The sequence below is a fragment of the Schistocerca gregaria genome, chromosome 2 (genome assembly GCF_023897955.1).
Source record: "Schistocerca gregaria isolate iqSchGreg1 chromosome 2, iqSchGreg1.2, whole genome shotgun sequence".
In the NCBI taxonomy this organism is placed as follows: Eukaryota; Metazoa; Arthropoda; class Insecta; order Orthoptera; family Acrididae; genus Schistocerca; species Schistocerca gregaria.
In genome coordinates this window covers 508328737-508349976 of record NC_064921.1, presented here as the reverse complement: position 1 = coordinate 508349976, position 21240 = coordinate 508328737, and the positions used below count along the sequence as shown (strand labels likewise).

Here is a 21240-nt window from a genome sequence, read left to right as displayed (position 1 = left end):
ATATTCATAACCTTTTAAATAATAATATCCCTTTTGGTGCTAACAGTTTATAATCAAAGCCATATACCGACTTTATTTTTATAGCTGCCGCCTAGTGAGGACACCAATAGCCTACTGAGAAGATCTGTAATGGGCCAGCCGTGCTGCAACAAACCTTCCAACACAGCTTAGAGCAACCGCGTTTCCCAAAGCCAGTATCCCGTCCTGTGGACATTTTTGCGAAGTACACAAGCAAACACTAGCTCAAGGACAAATGAGAGGTTTTCGAGCTCAACATCTTGTCTCTAGTATTGACTTATGGCAGCTCCTCTTGGCTTAAGAAAGTAATTGTTTTGTGTCTGTAATCTGCTATTACCACAGTAATAGCGTAGTTTTGCACGGCAACCTCTCGTTTCATTTATACCTTGAAAGTGACGGGTACTGACTTGTCGAAATATCAGTGTTTGTCGAGGATGTTGTCTGGTGGCATTCACCTACGTTATTCGAACATTTGAACCCCGGGAGGTTAAGTTTCAAAGCAAAGGTACTGTGTAGAACAGTAGTTTCCAATGTGGGGGTAATCACCCCCCGAGTGATAAAACCAAAGCGTTTGGTTGTGTTTCGTTCACAGATCTAAATAATTTTCAAAAGATCATTGCTACTATCACTGTTTCAAAACACTGTAATAATGATTACATAGATTAGCAATAACTGAATTTTTTCAGATAGTAGAATTACCACCTGACGGCCTGATGCAGTATAGTAGAGATTAGAAACAAATGTATTAACAACATCTTCCTTCTTCCCCATATAGTCCACCCACTACCAATTTAGTACTGTGTAACTTTGTAAATGCGACTGGCAGTCAAAGCGAAAAATTTTATGCCTCCTCCGAGTTATAGCTAGTTCTCGCAATGGACGAGAAACTCTTTCATTATTCATTTAGCAACTCATAAACGAAGTAACTGACAGCACAACACAACAGTAACTATTTAATTGCTAGTAAATTATTGCCGGGCCTCACAGTATTATTGTTATTGGCAGTGGTCATACTCAATGCATTGTCAGCCAGGAATCTTTTCATTTCTGCCTTCACAAGTAAGGAGACCAGCGACCATGTGACAAACAGCGAAAGCAGTGCACGCGTTTTCACTTGGTTGATTTTAAATGCGGAAGCGTGTTGTGGGTGAAGCAAGTGTCGCTAGAAAGAGGAATGGTACAGAGGAAGAATGTTTTGTAACAAGTGCCTATGCTCTATGAGGGTAGCTAGCTTGCTTTTCTGAGGAACGTTTGTAGGTACCACTTACAATTCACTAAGAATTGCTTCGTCAGACTATGGAAAAAGGTTATAAGAAATATGTAGTATGGTACCAATTGTCTCATTGACCAGTTATTTAGTGATTTAATAAAACGCCTACAAAAATTAATGATCATTTATCTTTCTTTATTTTAAAAACACAAATTTTCAAAGAAAATTCTTTTTCCTTCTAGCGTTTAGTTAGGTTCTAACTTTGATGATAGTGAGGGAAGGGCAGTGAGGAGATGCGGGACTAGCCACTATCTGACTGCACTCAGGTGTAATGCTCTCAGAACGGTTGAGAGGCACTCGCCTAGAGGGTCTGGGAACAAACTGGTCAGACACACTTTCGACGAGACAGTTCGGTTTTCACAAAAATGTCCTGATGTCCCCAGAAAACCATTCGGGATACGTAACTGCCCTGGTTTTTTTTAACGAGAAACTAACTGAGTGCAATAATATTTCTCATTTAATTAAATATTTGTGAGAAATAAGTTTCATAGAAGGAGAACGTCAAAGAAATATATCTTTTAACAATATATAGGCCTACCGCATTTGCTTTAACTTGTCTTTTGCCTACAGATATGTTGAACAGAAAAGCAGATATTACCTACCCCGTCTCTAACTTGCAAACTTCCACTTTATAGCCCTCGACACCAGTAAAACCATAACTAGAGGAATTGCAATGAAGCATTACTTAGATTATTTTTCCTAACGGGACTGCAGCCATATGGACGTAACTGTATGAAGAATGTGAATGATACGGCGTCTGTTAACAGTGAATGTTAAATATTGTTTGGCAAATATGCACTCTTGCCCTAACAGTTTGCAGTCAAACGAAATCTTAAATTTTAGTATGAAACGATTAATTTGTATCTGATACCTGGTTAATAGTAGTACATAGTCTTTAGGATTCACAAATTGCAACATGTACCTAGCAAGCAACTAAACATTGCAGAAAATATATCCAGGTTGTTAGGTTGTTAAAAAGTATATATCAGTCTTTTATTTCTGGAGAAAATAATTTTATTTATTTGTAATATACCTACATTTTACTTCCCTATTCATAAAATGAAGATACATTTATCAGCTGCTGCATCGTCATAGGCATAATATCGATTTCAGAATATATCGATAATTGACAAGAAAGGTAAGCGTAAGTCCAGTAATGAAGTTATGTATAAAATATAAACGCAAGTGTCCCGGTTTTTTCTCTTTGAAATGTGGTCAGTCTATCTAGGAACTACATATACCCTCCAACTTTTTCTGCTTGCTTCCTCCTATGTCGCCTCTGGCTCCAATTACCAGTCGGCAGAAATCGGCGCCCTTCGATCAAAATGCGTTTTACCTTGGCATCTGCCTGCGGAGCTTTGAGATTCTGTAATACCGTAATGGGTAACAGAAGAAATACTTCAATTGATCGATGAAAAGAGGAAGAACAAAAATGTTTCGGAGACTCAGGAATACAGAAATACAAGTCGCTGAGGAATGAAATAAAAAGGAAGTGCAGGGAAGCTAATACGGAATGGCTGCATGAAAAATGTGAAGAAATCGAAAAAGAAATGATTGTCCGTAGGACTGACTCAGTATATAGGAAAGTCAAAACAACCTTCAGTGACATTAAAAGCAAGATTGATAACATTAAGAGTGCAACGGAATTCCAGTTTTAAATGCAGACAAAAGAGCAGATAGGTGGAAAGAATACACTGAAAGCCTCTACGAGGGGGAAGATTTGTTTGATGTGACAGAAGAAGAAACAAGAGTCGATTTAGGAGAGACAGGGGATCCAGTATTACAATCAGCATTTAAAATAAATTTGGAGGACTCAAGATACATATAGCATTCCATCAGAATTCCATGAGCATGCATCAAGTTACTGACAAGAATAATATACAGAAGACTGGAAAATAAAATTGAGAATGCGCTAAATGTCAATCTTCGCTCTTAGTCGTCCACTTTTACTATCTCCTCTTGGCTTTAGGAAAGATAAAGGCACAAGAGAGGCAATTCTGACGATGCGGTTAATAATGGAAGGCTGTAAGACAAGGCTGTAACCTTTCGCCCCTACTGTTCAATCTGAACATCGAGGAAGCAATGATGGAAATAAATGAAAGGTTCAGGACAGGAATTAAAATTCGCGGTGAAATAATATCAATGATGCGATTCGCTGATGAAATTGCTATCCTGAGTGAAAGTGAAGAAAAATTACATGATTTGCTGAATGGAATGAACAGTCTAATGAGTACAGAGTATGGACTGAGAGTAAATCGAAGAAAGACGAAGGTAATGAGAAGTAGTAGAAATGAGAACAGCGAGAAACTTAATATCAGGATCGATTGTCACTAACTAGATGAAGTTAAAGAATTCTGCTACCTAGACAGTAAGGTAACAAGTGACGGACGGAGCAAGGAGGACATCAAAAGCAGATTAGCAACGGCAAAAAGGGCATTCCTGGCCAAGAGCAGTCTACTAATATCAAAATATTTGAGAAAGAAATTTCTGATAATATACGTCTTGTGTACAGCATTGTATGGTAGTGAAACATGGACTGTGAGAAAACCGGAACAGAAGAGAATCGAAGCATTTGAGATGTGCTGCTACTGACGAATGTTGAAAATTAGGTGGACTGATAAGGTAAGGAATGAGAAGGTTCTGTGCAGAATCTGAGAGGAAAGGAATATGTGAAAAACACTGACAAGCATAAGGGACAGGATGGGGCAAATGGCTCTGAGCACTATGGGACTTGACATCTGTGGTCATCAGTCCCCTAGAACTTAGAACTACTGAAACCTAACTAACCTAAGGACATCACACACATCCATGCCCGAGGCAGGATTCGTACCTGCGACCGTAGACTGAAGCGCCTGGAACCGCACGGCCACACCGGCTGGCAAGGGACAGGATGATATTAGATCTGTTAAGACATGAGGGAACGACTTACATGGTACTAGAGGGAGCTGTAGAAGGCAAAAACTGTAGAGGACGACAGAGATTGGAATATATCCAGCAAATAATAGAGGATGTAGGTTTCAAGTGCTATTCTGACATGAAGAGGTTAGCACAGGACAGGAATTCGTGGCGGGCCGCATCAAAAGAGTCAGAAGCCTGATTACCCGCCCCCCCCCCCCCCCCAAAGAAAAAGACATAGCAACAAAAACTCCATTGTTGAATACGAATGAACTGCGTAATCGATAATTGTGTGAACGAAACGCACTGTATCCACCTATACTATTTCTAGAGATAGACGGCTGTTCGGTAGTAGTCACTTCTTCGTGATAATCTGTGGACTTCCTGCTTATTTCTCAAATTAGATTTCTTTCCTAGATCTTTTTGTTGCGATCAGTTTTGCGCTCCCTCTATGTCTGTCCCCTTAGAGGTAGTCTATTTCGTCATACCCTCGATGCACTTGAGTTATAGTAAGCAGAACTGATAGTTGCTCTCTAGTGCAGGCTCTGATTTGCATAGACTCTCTCTATACTTACACGGGGCTATTCTGTGATGTAACCAACATTCAGAGATAATAGAGCAGGGTAAATGTACCAATTAGAGGTAAGAGACCCCCCGGTTCGGAAACGACCGAGTCGAAAGTCATTACCGAATATCGTGCTGATACCTCTGACATTCGAATACATGTAGCGGTACTATTGCTGCTAAATTTGTAGGGTAGACATGCTTCAGGGGTGGCAGCATGGGAAAAAAAGAAGAAAGTGTAGTAAACATGGACTCTAAGATGTAGCTCCTCCTTCATCTTCGATTATGTGAAACACATCTCTTCCACAGCAAGCTCTTCGGTTTCCATATTTTGGAATGACTTATTCCAGAGAAATAGCTTCACAAATTGAATTATTCAACAACGCGTTGGTCCATCTCTGTTCATTATGTAAGTCATTATTCGGCTTATAATTGATTGATAGAGTTGTTGGATGACCTCTTGAGGGATACCCTACCAAGTTCTGCCTACTGGCACGTTAAATGGTCAAAATCCCGAGCTGGTAGTTAAGCCCTGCCTATTATGCTTCAAACGTTCTCAATTGGGGAGACATCCGGAGGTCTTGCTCGCCAAGGTAGGGTTTGACAAGCACGAACACAAACAGTAGAAACTCTCGGCGCATGCGGGAGGGCGTTACTTTGCTGAAATGTAAGCCCAGGATGGCTTGCCATGAAAGGCAAGAAACGAGGCATAGAATATCGTCAACGTACCGCTATAGTGCACGGTTGGCGTGGATGACAGACACTAGCACATGAAATAGCACCCCAGACCATCTCTCCTCATTGCCGGACCGTATGACAGTGAGGCTGTTATCCCACCGCTGTCCAGGGTGACTTCAGACACGTATTCGGCCTGGAATCTCACTGACTGGAGTAGAATTGTTTTCAGTGATGAGTCCCACTTCGAGATGAGCCCTGATGACCAGCGAAGACGTGTCTGGAGATGGCCCAGACAGTGGACTTGACTGTCGTTCGCCATAGAGCCAGACAAGCAGGAGTGATGGTCTCGGGTGTCATTTCATTTCATAGCTTGCATAAGGGCCAGAGGTGGACCAATGCGTTATTAACTCACTCAGTTCGTGAAGCTCTCTCTCTTGAATAAATTATCTATTTTTTCTGAAATTGTCATCATTTGTTTGTCTGTACTTGACATCAATCGATTTCCTTTCCATTCCGATAATTCATTAGTGGCATGCCGTCCTTTCTTTTCTTTGGGTGTATTTAAGAGTGGCAATAGTAACAGACACTCATTTATAGAGACTATTACAGTGAAAAGTATACCTCGTGAGCAATTTATCCCGTAATAATGTCTACAAGTAGCCCGACGCCGTAGCAGTACGACATCCAACAACCGAAGCAAATGAAGTTTATAAAAATCGTCCAAACGATGGGGCAGCTTACAAGTATTACTATATGTCTTTAAAAACTAGTTGCAATTAATTTTTACCCATAAAACTGGACAGTACAGTTGAGGACTTCACGACAACTGTTTGACAAACGGCCCCTCCCCAAAAGTCACCGACACTGCGCTTGAGTGACACAACGAACAGTTGAAGCAGCCCCGCTGAGACACTTGTACTAGTTTTCCTAGAAAACATATAAATGCGAACTGATGTACAGTGCAACAGTGCAAGACACAAAAGACGGTAACATTTTATTTTTACACCAACGCCTCCTGTGTTATATTGTATTAAGCGTAGAGTCTATGATGCAAAGCAAGCTGGCTATCAGAAACTGTGTTGCTGATTCAATAAACAGCATTGTTGGCAGGCGCCAGCACTCTTATTGTCGGATGAATCAGCAACTGTGAACGAGTCAGAGTAATTGCGAGAGGCCTTCCTTTCGGGGATGCAGCGGACAGTGATTCATGGATCAGCAAACGATCGGCGAACAAATACACAGGCGGCTACGCGCCGCAGACCAAACAGCCGCCAATCACAGACCGGCCGCTGAGTAACGGCCCAGTGGAGTTCCACGCGCTCGGGTCTGCAAAACGCAGCGAGGGACGCGTCTACCCCCCCCCCCCCCCCCCCCTCGGGGCCCGTGACGCAAGCTCTCTCGCGCACGGAGAGGAAACAATTTCACTGCGGTACACACGCCACGCCGCAACTCCAAGAGCTCGCGATCACCGTTTATTGTCCCGACCACCGCGCCCTGCAGTGATGAATTAATCTAGCTGTCGCTACTGGAGGAAGTGCTCTGTTGAAACTTCAGGCAGGCAAGTTAGTCTTAAAGAACAGCGATTTTTTTAACATTTGTACAGGAATGCTTTTAGAAACTATATATTTCAGTCCAGGACGAAATATGGTGAGAAGTCTTTTTGCATTTTACGATGCTCCCCGTCTTTAAAGTATTTCTTTAATTATATTTTGCCTTCTGAGCTTCTGTGGCGCTTAATTATTTCCTCAGTTCTTCCAAATATATCTTACTATTATCCAATATAATAATCATTTTCATTCAGCTTGGGTCCACACTTGCGATAAATTGTTTAAATGATAACATCCCACTTGCAACTATCTGTTTTACTTTGTTTATTGTACAATTGTACAAGTTATGCCATAGGGCATTCTCAAATACCCGAAAACCTGTAGACCATACATTTCTGAAAAATTTGCTGTGACATCAGCCAACCAAATTGGCATAGCTGATGTTTATCAATAGTCTGTATCCGCGTTTCTGAACCTTTTTTTCTTTGGGACGCACCAAAGCACGTTTCACACTTTCACGACACCCTCCATATGATTTTTTCCCTAGACGTAAAAAAGCAAATATACAAAGTACATACAACGCATTTTTTATTATGCGTACAATCACGTATAATAATGGAAATTAAGGGCGATTTCTTGCAAAATTAGCTACTCCAAGAAACAATTTGGCGATAAATTTATCTTCCAGAAATTTTGTCTGCGGAAGATTAAAAGACATTAAAAATCTCGCGACACACCTGGCACGTATTTGCTACACACCAATGTGTCGCAACACGGCGGTTGAGAAACTCACCATCCGTTTTTTAATTAGTCCCACGTCCTCATGACATAAGACACCCAATCTGTCTGTTAAATAGTGTTCTCCATAGTATCAGGCGCGGTAGTGAAATAGGTGATTTGGCGACCCTTGAAACAGCATGTTTTGTTAGGAATCAGGAAATTGGAGTGATGCTATCGGGATACCAAAACCTTTTATATTGACCCTGACATCCATGTTCAATGTAGATGGCGTCGTGCAACGGTAAACAACGCGCTTTTGACGCGAAGGCGTTTTACAAAAACACCGACAGCAGCGACAGCTATGTGGCCGCGCAGCGTTTATCTCCTGCTCATTACACTCATTCACTTCAGAAGCTATCTAAGTTTCCCTACAAAACTTCGAGGAAAAAGGTGGTGCGGAGCGAAAAAAAAGGGCGAGCGCAAAATGCGTGTGCACACCAGGGAATGTTGCAAGGATGGAAGAAATCTTCAGCCGAAGTCCCAGGCGTTCTGTACGAAAGTATGCGCTGCTACTTGGCTTATCGCACTCGCCACGGACAACGCAGTGGCCGACGGACTTCACTTAACGACCCAGAGAAGCAGCTTCGGCGTAGAGATGTCAGTGTTAACAGAGAAGCAACGCTGCGTGAAATAACCGCAGAAATTAATGTGGGACGTACTGTGAACGTAAGCGTTACGAGTGTGCGGCAACATTTGGCGTTAATGGGCTGTGGCAGCAGATTACCGACGCGAGTGCGTTTGCTGACAACACATCGCCTACAGCGCCTATCCTGGGCTGGTGATTGTATCCGTTGGACCCTCGACGACTGAAAACCGTGCCCTAGTCATACAAGTCCCAATTTCGACTGGTAAGAGCTGATGGTAGGGTAGGGTTAGAGTGTTACACAGACCTGTCGAAGCTATGGACCCAAGTTTTCAAGAAGGCTCTGTGCAAGCTGGTTCAGGCTCTATAATGGAGTGCATTATGTTTATACAGAATGGGCATGGACTGGGTTCTCTGGTCCAGCTGAACCAATCATTAACTGTAAATAGTTACTTTTGGCTAGATGGAGGACCATTTGCAACCATTCGTGGACTTCACGTTTCCAAACAACGGTGGAATTGTCACCAGGCCGCAGCTGTTCGCCATTGGTTTGAAGAACATTCTAGGCAATTCAAGCGAATGTTTGGCCACCCAGATCGCTCATCATGAATCCCATCGAAGGTTAATGAGACATAATCGGGAGATCAGTTCGTGGACAATATCCTGCCCGGCAACACTTTCGCAATTATGGACTGCTATAGAAGCAGCGTAGCTCAATATTTCTGCATTGGACTTCAATGTCTTTCTGAGTCCATGTCACATCAATTGGATGCATTACACCGAGAAAGAGAAGGTACGACGTGATATTGGAGATATACCACGACTTCTGGCACCTCAGTATAAGTACAGGCCGGCCGAGATGGCCGAGCGGTTCTAGGCGTTACAATCTGGAACCGCGCCACCGCTACGGTCGCAGGTTCGAATTCTGCCTCGGGCATGGATGTGTGTGATGTTCTTAGGTTAGTTAGTTTAAGTAGTTCTAAGTTCTAGGGGAGTGATGACCTCAGAAGCTAAGTCCCATAGTGCTCAGAGCCATTTGTAAGTTGAGTGCTATTATGCTGAGTACTGTGTTCGTGTGAGAGAAAAGCGAAAAGCATTTGGCCCAGCACACCGATGGCGTTTGTCCTAAGTTTCTTTAACAATGTGGTTTAAGGCGTGCGCATTGTGTGTCCACATTTCCGAGTGCTTGATAGGGATACCACCTTTGGCCTAAGTACACGCTTTTTTCCCCCCTTATGATCAGCAGTCTCTACCGTTCGTCCCTAAAGTATGGGACACATTTCGTCAGGACCCTGTGCTAAAACCAGTCTCGTTTGGTTGGCCCTATCAGTAGCTACGCTGTCGGCGGCATAGCCCTCAGGTTCACTGAGGAGCGCAAGCCCCCAACCCCTCAGACCCGTTCGGTTCTGAAAGTGGCTACGTAAACTAGCGTCCCGCGGGAGGTAGACATGGCGTTGACATTGGCGCAATTATTGTTGTTATGCCGGTTCGTATTGCACAACAATATAGGTCAATTGTGAACTTGCTTTCTAAAACAGTTTCACCTTTACGGCTTTCAAGTTGTGTTGTGAATACTTCGTTTAAATGGGTTAACTAAAATGCCGTGCATCACCTTTTTGCTATTTCTTATGAACACTATATTACCTGTAGCGATTAAACCACAGTTTGCAAATCTCTTTCGGAGTTTTCTCCTTCATAAGCTGTTGAATTTAAAAGTAGCCGTATTGCTTTGAAGGCGTCCTCCTGAAGTGAGTCTCAAAACTGCAATTTCAGATGAAACCACCTTGACAGCGCACAGTATGCTAATGGGCAATCAGCTGATAAAGATGTGTTAAATACCTGAAGGCGTGACATATCGGCGGAACGAAGAATTCGCGATGAGACAGTTTCGTTCATTTGTCGGTTTACGACAGTAATAATACTACAGAACCGAATTTTTCAGTGATACCTGGGCCTTTTAAGAAAAAAGGTTCGGCATTCTTGAGATAATTTGTAATAGAATAAGGGGCGTCGAAAACGAAACCGCAGTCAGTCGTCTAACTCTGTTGTTGTTGTTGTCTTCAGTCCTGAGACTGGTCTGATGCAGCTCTCCATGCTACTCTATCCTGTGCAAGCTGCTTCATCTCCCAGTACCTACTGCAACCTACATCCTTCTGAATCTGCTTAGTGTACTTATCTCTCGGTCTCCCTCTACGATTTTTACCCTCCACGCTGCCCTCCAACGCTAAATTTGTGATCCCTTGATGCCTCAAAACATGTCCTACCAACCGATCCCTTCTTCTAGTCAAGTTGTGCCACAAACTTCTCTTCTCCCCAATCATATTCAATACCGCCTCATTAGTTACGTGATCTATCCACCTTATCTTCAGTATTCTTCTGTAGCACCACATTTCGAAAGCTTCTATTCTCTTCTTGTCCAAACTAGTTATTGTCCATGTTTCACTTCCATACATGGCTACACTCCAAACAAATACTTTCAGAAACGACTTCCTGATACATAAATCTGTATTCGATGTTAACAAATTTCTCTTCTTCAGAAACGCTTTCCTTGCCATTGCTAGTCTACATTTTATATCCTCTCTACTTCGACCATCAAGTTATTTTGCTCCCCAAATAGCAAAACTCTTTTACTACTTTAAGTGTCTCATTTCCTAATCTAATACCCTCAGCATCACCCGATTTAATTGGACTACATTCCATTATCCTCGTTTTGCTTTTGTTGATGTTCATCTTATATCCTCCTTTCAAGACACTGTCCATTCCGTTCAACTGCTCTTCCAAGTCCTTTGCCGTCTCTGACAGAATTACGATGTCATCGGCGAACCTCAAAGTTTTTACTTCGTCTCCATGAATTTTAATACCTACTCCAAATTTTTCTTTTGTTTCCTTTACTGCTTGCTCAATATACATCTTATATCCTCCTTTCAAGACACTGTCCATTCCGTTCAACTGCTCTTCCAAGTCCTTTGCCGTCTCTGACAGAATTACGATGTCATCGGCGAACCTCAAAGTTTTTACTTCGTCTCCATGAATTTTAATACCTACTCCAAATTTTTCTTTTGTTTCCTTTACTGCTTGCTCAATATACAGATTGAATAACATCGGGGAGAGGCTACAACCCTGTCTGACTCCTTTCCCAACCACTGCTTCCCTTTCATGCCCCTCGACATTTATGACTGCCATCTGGTTTCTGTACAAATTGTAAATAGCCTTTCGCTCCCTGTATTTTACCCCTGCCACCTTTAGAATTTGAAAAAGAGTATTCCAGTCAACATTGTCAAAAGCTTTCTATAAGTCTACAAATGCTACAAACGTAGGTTTGCCTTTCCTTAATCTTTCTTCTAAGATAAGTCGTAAGGTCAGTATTGCCTCACGTGTTCCAACATTTCGACGGAATGCAAACTGATCCTCCCCGAGGTCCGCATCTACCAGTTTTTCCATTCGTCTGTAAAGAATTCGCGTTAGTATTTTGCAGCTGTGACTTATTAAACTGATAGTTCGGTAATTTTCACATCTGTCAGCACCTGCTTTCTTTGGGATTTGTGATGTCCGGAATTAAAAAAAAAGGGGGGTGATAATTTTTTGTTTTTATTTTTGTTGAAAGGAAAGAAAGAAAAAAGGGTGAATAAAGGTGAAGGGAAGTGGTTCTATTTTTACTGGAATGAACTTATTGATGGACATCACAAAAATTTATTTTACCTATATTTTTTTTTTTTTACTCATCGAAGAAGACAACACAACACATATAAAAGAAATCATCACACTAATATTATCCACAGAATGATCGTTTCACAAGACACTTTCTAGCTCGACTGACTCTTAAGACTGAACAAGACTCGACTGACTCTACTCTCTCTCTGGACCACAGCCTCTTCACATCCCTCTGGACCAGAGATTTCAACTGTGATTAGCACGCCGATTATTTAATTAATCGTACTGCCGCTGGGCGCGCGCTTGGCGCGTCATTTAAATGGGGTTAAACGCACACCGCGAGAGGCGTGGGCTAGCGGTGTCTTACAGGTATCGCCACAGATTGGAATTATTATATTCTTCTTGAAGTCTGAGGGTATTTCGCCTGTCTCATACATCTTGCTCACCAGCTGGTAGAGTTTTGTCATGACTGGCTCTCCCAAGGCCGTCAGTACTTCTAATGGAATGTTGTCTACTCCGGGGGCCTTGTTTCGACTCTACACCAATGAATATGAAATAGACTTCATCCACTGGATATATTGTGAGACAAGCATCGTTGGGGATGCAAAAGACATTATCCTTATCGGATACATTGCAAAGAGAGGAACAGTAATTCACAAATACCATGCATGTCTTCTGGAGCATTTAGAAAAATGATAAAAAAATACATTTCAAAAGAAAACTATCACAACAGCTTACTGAAATAGTGTTTGGCAGAAGAGAGCTGGAGGGTCCAGAAACTGTAACATCCAGTTAACAAATTTTGCGCTTTCTTACTTGCACATATTCCGACAGCTAAAGAAATTGGTGGGTGATATATGTTCCGCGTGTAATGAAGTGATATGACAGTCGTAGATGATTATTTTGAAGTTGATCAGAACTGCACATCACGAATGTAATGTGCTAGCTGCAAAAACGTTGCCGATGGTGCAGTGACCTAAAGGGGGGCCTACGTAACCCATTGTCCGACTGCTACGCCGAGAGCTCTGTTCCCTCTTGTGGTGGTGTTGTGGTGTTGACGGTAAACTACCCGCTCTGGCACTCACGGGAGCCGGACGGCGAGTGCTGGGAGGGGCGGCTGTTGACTCTGCTAATTGGAGGACAGCTCGCTTACACCTCGGCTCAGGTCGGCCTTTCACTGCTGCCACCTCCCCTCCCAACGATTGTTTCCCCCTCCCCCCTTTCCTCTCCCTTATCGTCTCTTCTCCTGAACTTGAGTTATCTCTCTGGTATGGCAACAGATTCACGCACTACCACAGAGCAGTTTCTTTAGTATGTCATCGACCTTTAGGCCATAGCCGAAATAAATGCCACAGACTAGAACGTCTGTTTTCCTTTCACAGAAGCATCACCGGTGCGTGTTCGTCTCAATTGTAAACTGGTGTGATGAATTTATAAGGTCGCTAGTTGAAAGGTCTCAGTGACAGTGTTTACAGGGTCAAGCATGACTCCATCGACAAAATTTCGAAACCTAATTGGAGGGAAGCTCGCTTACACCTCGGCACAGGTCGGCCTTTCACTGCTGCCACCTCCCCTCCCAACCCCCTCCCCCCCCCCCCCCCCCCCCGGCGTATTGTGATACAAGGGACCCTTGATCTCCGATGGCTCATTACAGAGTAGACGTAATTATAACTTTTAACTTTTCGGACTGTTACACTAATATGTTTGTTGCTTTGAAAATATCTTCACATCAGTGAAATAAACTGAAACTTCCTGGCACATTAAAACTCTGTATCGTATAGGGACTCTCGCATGACTGGAACCTTTGCCTTTCGCGCCCAAGTGCTCTACTGACTTTTTTTCGATCTGTGTCTTCGGCATTTTTTCGTCGGCGGTTCTGTGCGGATGTCACATGACATTTTTCTTATTGCACCATTTACTACAAACGGTTGCCAGACCCCTGACCCAACACGCTGAGCTACCGTGCCTACACAGGCTCTGCTCTTCCGTTCCATTCAGTGAATCCAGACACGATGTGCACATTGGCCACCTCTTAATTCAGGGTTTTAAAAAGATGTTGTGTATTTTGAGAGATGATATTATGGACCGATAGAAGAAAAATACGTCCACTAAATATGGTCCCGAAAATGCGTATCTTAAGAGCAATGAGCACTTGTTCACCTTCGCTACTGTGAAAACACCTTACTTCCAAGCAAGCTCTACGAACGGCCTATATACATTCCAACAGGTTGCTTGGTTCAAGGCATCTACATTTTCTATAAAACTACTTGTCTGTCATGCTAGACAAGGTACCGCGGCAACGACATCTGGAGATGTGGTTCGTGCGCTTTGGAGCACTAACCCATTTAATGGTCAATACCTGTGGCAATTGCCCCCCCCCCCCCCCCTATTAATCCCATGGATTTTTTGTTGTGGGGAGTTGGGGATTCTTGACATCTTTGGTCTGTGCAAGCGCTATTGTAATGATGAAAAAACACTAGAGGAAAGCGTCATCAATGCGTATCAGCACATCTGCGATCAACTTGAAGTTTTTCATAAAATGCATGGTTTCCTGAGACGTCGGATACAAGCAAGCCTTACAATGAATGGACACCATATTGAGCACCTCCTCTGGAGATGGCTCACAAATGCAGATTCTATGTAATAAAAGGAGACTACACTAAAAACTTTCCTGTTTCACAATAACTGAATAATATTATTGTCATTTATTTACTCGTTTGTGAATTGCGTTCTTTAGGTCGTTCGCAATAGCAAAGTAGAAGCCATGTGTTCCACAGAAGTAAATTGAACAATTGCTCATAACTCTTAAGGAATGGATTTTAGAGCCCGCGTTTATTAGATACGTACATTTATCTTGTTTTGGCCCCTTTAGAAATATGGAATACCGTTTTCCAACACCCGTTTATCACTGTTGACGTATAACCAACACTCCAAGGAAAACAAACTTGAGACGCAACTGAGTAGTACTGACTGTGAGCTTGAGGGCGAAGAGTAAAGCCGCCGTCACTCTCGCCAGCCGTGATGGAATGGAATACGTTTGCTCTCAAGCAATACAAACAGCACACACCATCGACATTTGCACTCTTCTTCAGATATGTTCAGTGCAGTACACATTCAAAGATACTGGAGGATAAGAAATCAAATTAAATTACTCTGTAACGAATCACTGGAGACAACTGGTCCCTATTATCAAACTGTAACACCCCACCCGTCACTTAGTTGGTTTTGGTGTGTGTTCACCCTAACTAATTGACTAAAAGATCAACAGAGAGGACAAAACTGCCGCAATATCGGATAACGCAAAAAAAAAAAAAAAAAAAAATATGGCCCTGTGACTCCTGATTGAACTGCGGTGGCAGTGTTGACATTAATTTATTCAGAATTGATCACTTTTAATTAAAAAGGGGTGCACATTGATGTTATATTCAGCTATTGAACACCAGATGCAAATGTTGAACACAAAATTAATTAAGAAAGTGACTTGGGATTTCAACTACTTGATTGAAAACAGATGCTGTCGATTAGCACAACTTTATTTTTACTCCCGACCTTCAATCATCACATTACAAGACTCTCCTATCAGGCAGTGATAATAAATTGCGTTTGCGTGGAGTAAAGCACGATAACTCAAAAGTAATTCCTATCGATTGATTCAGGCGTAATGCAAAGGGCGAGAAGAATTCTACAATACACGGCCCATGAAACCCTCGTGGAAACTTTGTCAACATGATCCAACAAATTAATCAGTGGCCGGAGCGGGCGCAATATCACCGAATACAGCATGGCGGAGCCACATCGTTGTGTGGGCGTCGGCCGACCTCGTGGTGCTGCAAGGCTGCGCTCGTCTATTCACTCCTACCTATCTTGCTCAGTACATAGCTGAACCAACACTTTCTATCTCCAAGCTCAATCGTTCCATTTGCTAAGTCCTAAACTGCAGAGATGCTCACTCTTTCTCAGGCAAGCTGAGTAAAGCACGCCACGTCCGCACTCTAGGCAAGATGGGAACGGAAGACCTCTACTGAGACTTCTACCAGTCCGCTCTTCGCCTCAGTTTCCCCTCCAGCAAAATCACTTACGCGAATTGCAGCGCAAGTCGCGTGAATTATGCGTCACTTCCCAGCGCCGACCAATGCCTGCTCTGGGAAGTGAACAAATTCCCACAAAATTTCCCTTCTTCCCAACTTCTGCTATTTAGCTCCTCCCAGGCCACCCACCAAGGTTAGCGTCTGCACAAACACCAATTTTTCCAGAATTCTGACTCCCAGGAGAGTACTTCAAATATCTTGGCCTACATTCCCATTGGAGGCCGGCGTATTTCATTCTGTCACTCTTCACCTGATTTATGTCAGACTCTGCGGACTGTGAATTCAGCGTAAAGTTGCTATAGTCACGAACACACATATTTTGACCTCTGTTGAGCACTCCACCATAGCTTTGTCCGGCTTTCTCGAATGTTTCACTGAAAACGGGACGACGGACATTTATCAACAGGTGTACAAGTTCTCCGTCTGCTTCCCGGTAAGCTAGCATGGGGTCAACCACCAACTCACTGTCACTCATCTCAAGGCAGCTGGAGGCCGCGCCCCGTTACCACTTTCTCAGAGCTTGAGCAGCCCTAAGCTGCCTATTGTCACTTCCCTTAGCCGCTGCCCCAGCGGCCACGGTCAATTCTGGGTACTTCCCTGGGATAAACTAGCCTTCAGTAAATCAACGCGTTTTCACAAAGTTTTCATGTCATGTGAATCACTTTAAAACCATCATCCGAGATTAATTATTGCAATAAGTCCATACTATATCCTCTACAAGATGCATTGTGCCTTGTCAGTCGTTTTTGTTCAGCCCTACTGTTTGCTCAAGGTGAGTTAAGCGATCTTCAATGACTTCATGTAAGGGGCATAGTTCTTGCCGTCTTACAAAACTACTCATAAAATGAACCTGAACAATTTCCTAAATGTATGGTTTGTCTGTACCCTGTTCGGTACTAAAATGAGACTGCAGCGTTGGGGTACTGCGTACCTAACAAATACGTAAGTCTGTGAGGTGAAGAGGTATCGTTCTCATAGAGATCTATTTATATGCTTTCTATCTGATGAGTACGACTGTGAAATCCACATTCTACTTTCTATAACCGGCGCACTGACTAACCTCAATCCACACAAACGTACAGAGATGGAAAGAAAAAGAGAGCAGAGAGAAAGTAGTCATTATGTTTTCATCAAGTACTTCGTTAGGTTGGCAACACGTACTAAGAAAAGAGACATCAAGTGAACACACATAGTTACGACAAAAATCACAGTTCCCCTAAAAAAAATTGCAGTCAGTGGAAGACCAGTAACAGTTTTCTACAGAAGTCAGCTTAAAAAGTATGAAAACTATGAAACATAAAGATCGTGACGTGAAAATGTGTCGATTTTACAGAAGTGAAGTGACAGTGCGACCTCTAACCTATAGACCAAATGGGAGGAAACGCAGGTTTTAGCTAGAAAAATGAGTAGCTGTAAGCAGTAATTTATCTGTGTAAAAAGGAGGACGTTAACTGTTTTCTAACCTACAAACATAGCACATAAAAAAACTGTAGTATTCCGGATTAAATACACTGAAGACGCCTTAGCGTAGAAGGCAAGACACGTCTGGAGCAAGAAAAATACATTTAGGTAAGAAAAAGGAGTTTACATGTGTAAAGCGAATATTTATATACATGCTGTGGACGATGGCCACGCAAACAAACCAATCACGTGTAATGTCTTCTGTAACAAGTTATGTTTGGTCCTGGTTTGTATAGCTTAATGATTTTATTGTACTTTCAATAAATACCGGCCGTTGTGGCCGAGCGGTTCTAGGCGCTTCAGTCCAAAACCGCGCTGCTGCTGCGGCCGCAGGTTCGAATCCTGCCTCTGGCATGGATGTGTGTGATGTCCTTAGGTTAGTTAGGTTTAAGTAGTTCTAAGTCTAGGGGACTGATGACCTCAGATGTGAAGTCCCATAGCTTTCAGAGCCATTTGAACCATTTGAACCTCTTGGTTGTGCCAGTTAAAGCGTTCTTCAATAAAGAAAGTAAACAAAAACTGAACAGTCGCCAAGTGCACATCAGAGAACTTTATCAGGGTCATCACGTCATGTGGGACTGTCTATGTATATGTTGATCAATATAATTAAAGTCCGCCGTGATCGGAAAGGAATTATTATCAGTTTGTGCAAGAATTTGCAGCTACCTATCACAGTGATCTTAAATTCTTATGTTAGATTGTTATGCCAGGCACAGAAAAATTTCAGCACTGCCTTCCGCCTGTGCTATTCTTGTACTGCAAGCGTACTCTGTCTTACGACGGCCATTCCCAATCTCAGCAACAACACTACGTTGAGCGCATGGGATAGTAGAAGCCTGGACTATTTAATTCCACGTACGATGTTTCCTGTAAAGTGTTAATTTCAAAAGTTTTTACAAACGTGAACCTGACGAAGAGAAAGGTCATATAAAATCGTCTCAAATATTTATTTTTTATAAGGAAGTTTCTAGTTATAATGTTTCCTTTGCCTCAGATAGCTTTACGGATTAGAGGAGTACGGTTTTGGTATATGTTTAGTCCTGTGATACTGTCTACTTTACCTTCATTGCTACACTGCCGAATAGAAATAAATTAATAATATTCGTTGAACAACAGATGTGTGGCGAATGTAGAGCATACCTCATACAATTCTTACGCACAGATGGTACTGAACTACTGATGGAGATACCTGAATTTATGGGATAATTATGTTCATTACTATTTATCTTACAAGCGAGTATACTTAGAAATAGACGACAGAAAACAAAACTTTCACACATTCATCAAATAAAAATAAGTTATTAATTCACTCGTTTCCTTATGAAACTTACATGTAACTTTCTGGAGGAGGATTTCATTTTCATAGATAATTTGTCTTCCTACACACATTTATGCGTATATTTACTGATTCTAATCCTACTGTATCGTTTTCAATCCGTTGGTACTCTCACAACAGCTTCTACTTCTTTTTCGAATTACACCCCATCACCCATCTGGCAAGTGTAGCTTTGCTTCCTGGTTCTGTTCATATTGCTCGCATTTTGTCATTCGTTGCACTCTTTCATTTGTTTATCCACTTCTCCTTATCATAGCTTTTGTTCTAAATTAATTTTCCCCATTTCACCTCTTGCCTGACGTTACCTCCTTCTGCGTATCATAGCTTTTGTTCTAAATTAATTTTAAGAGCAACCCTCTGAAGTTCTAAAGTGTTTACACGCCTACAATTACTTGCTATTCTGTCATTTATAAGTCTGGGATTTGATAATTCGTCCATATTGGAATACTTTCAGACACTTTCATGAATTTCAGCATTTACAATACTAGTATATGTAAAAAACTAAATTATTCCATGGCTCATATTCCACATTAAACTGTAGTTCACTGTATAAGTGACTGACAAGTCAAGTTCGAAGAAAGAAAAGACACGTAACCTCCAGTAGCACAATACCTATCACTGAAGCGGCGGGTCAAAACGAAGCTTCAGGTTTTCTTGCGTTGTTTTGATTCATTCGTGTTTCTTACAACACGTTTATTGAAAACCGCTGAGCCGCGTTCATTCTGTGCAGGATTTGTGTGCAGCCTTAGAGATTTGATTGTGGTCAGTTTTAGTATCCACCAGTGTTTTGCAGAGTAACGATACATGCTAAGGATTACTCGCACACGGCCTAAATTAATTGTCACAGGTTTGGAAAGTAGTGGAAAGCAAAGCACAAAGTAGACGGGAGTGCGTTGCTTTCGCTCGATTGCTGTGTCGATGGCAAGCGACGGCCATCAGAGACGTCGTCAAACGGCCTGTAGTAATTACCGCGCTTCAGTGTGAAATGGGCCGATGTTATAGATGTAAATGAGATTCTGCGGTTCACGGGTTAAACAGCGGGGAATGCTGAGAGCCAGCTGGCAAAGCTCTGCTCTGCTGTCCTGCTCGCGGCAGCGGCTCACCTCCATTGTCAGGACGGCTGGGGCAGACATGTCGCTCATATATCGCGAAGGCTTTGCTTCCTGTTCCATAAAAAAACAGTATTTGAATGATATTCCCCGAAGCTGTTCCTTTGTAACTATCTATCCTGTACAGCCTAAGACAAAAAATAAACAAAATTAAAAAAAATAAAAGAAAGTAACGTCGCACCACGAAGGAATTACTCGACAGCGATGTAAATCGGTAAATGCGATGCACATGTAAAAAGAAGCAAATTTTTTATAGTTTCAGAGAAAAATGAATGATTTATTCAAGGGAAAGAGTTTCACAAATTGAGCAATTCAATAACGTGTTTGCCGCGCGGAGTGGCCGCTCGGTTAGAGGCGCCATGTCACGGATTGCGTGGCTGCTGCCACCGGAGGTTCCAGTCCTCCTTCGGGCGTGTGTGTGTGTGTGTGTTGTTCTTAGCATAAGTTAGTTTATGTAGTGTGTAAGTCTAGGCATCGATGACCTTAGCAGTTTGGTCCCTTAGGAATTCACACACATTTATTTTTAGTATAACGCGTTGGTCCATCTCTGGCCCTTATGGGAGCAGTTATTCGTCTTGGCATTGATTGATGGAGTTGCAAGATGTCTTCAAATGGTTCAAATGGCTCTGAGCGCTAGGGAACTTAAGTTCTGAGGTCATCAGTCCCCTAGAACTTAGAACTACTTAAACTTAACTAACCTAAGGACATCATAAACATCCATGCCCGAGGCAGGATTCAAAACTGTGACCGTAGCGGTCGCGCGTTTCCAGACAGAAGCGTCTAGAACCGCTCGGCCACTCCGGCCGGCGCAGGATGCCATCCTGGGTAATAATGTCCCAAATCCTGTCCAACTGCCTCGTTAGATCGTCAAAATCCGTAGATGGTTGGAGCATCCTGCCAATAGTGTTCCAAACGTTCTCGAATGGAAAGAGATCCGACGAGCTTTCCGGCCGTGGTAGGGTTGGAAAGCACTCAGACAAGCAGTAGGAACTCTCGTCGTGTGTGAGCGCGCTTACCTTGCTGAAACATAAGCCCAGAACGTTTTCCCATGAACGGCAACATAGCTCGGCATACAATGTCATCGATAGTACTCCTGTGCTGTAAGGGTGCCGCGGATGTCAACCGAAGGGGACCTCCTAGGAATACAACGAGACAACCTCTCATGGTTGTTAGGCCTTCAGGCGGGCGACAGTCAGGCTGGTGTGCCGTCGCTGTCTGGGGCGCCTCCAGACACGACTTCGCTGGTCGTCGGAGCTCAGT

At 42.7% G+C, this 21240-nt stretch overlaps 1 protein-coding gene across 1 annotated transcript in view; it reads left to right on the top strand.

The window, feature by feature from the left end:
* Positions 1–21240, top strand: part of LOC126329072 (uncharacterized) — a 535869-nt gene that overhangs the window by 150562 nt on the left and 364067 nt on the right. The window lies entirely within an intron of this gene.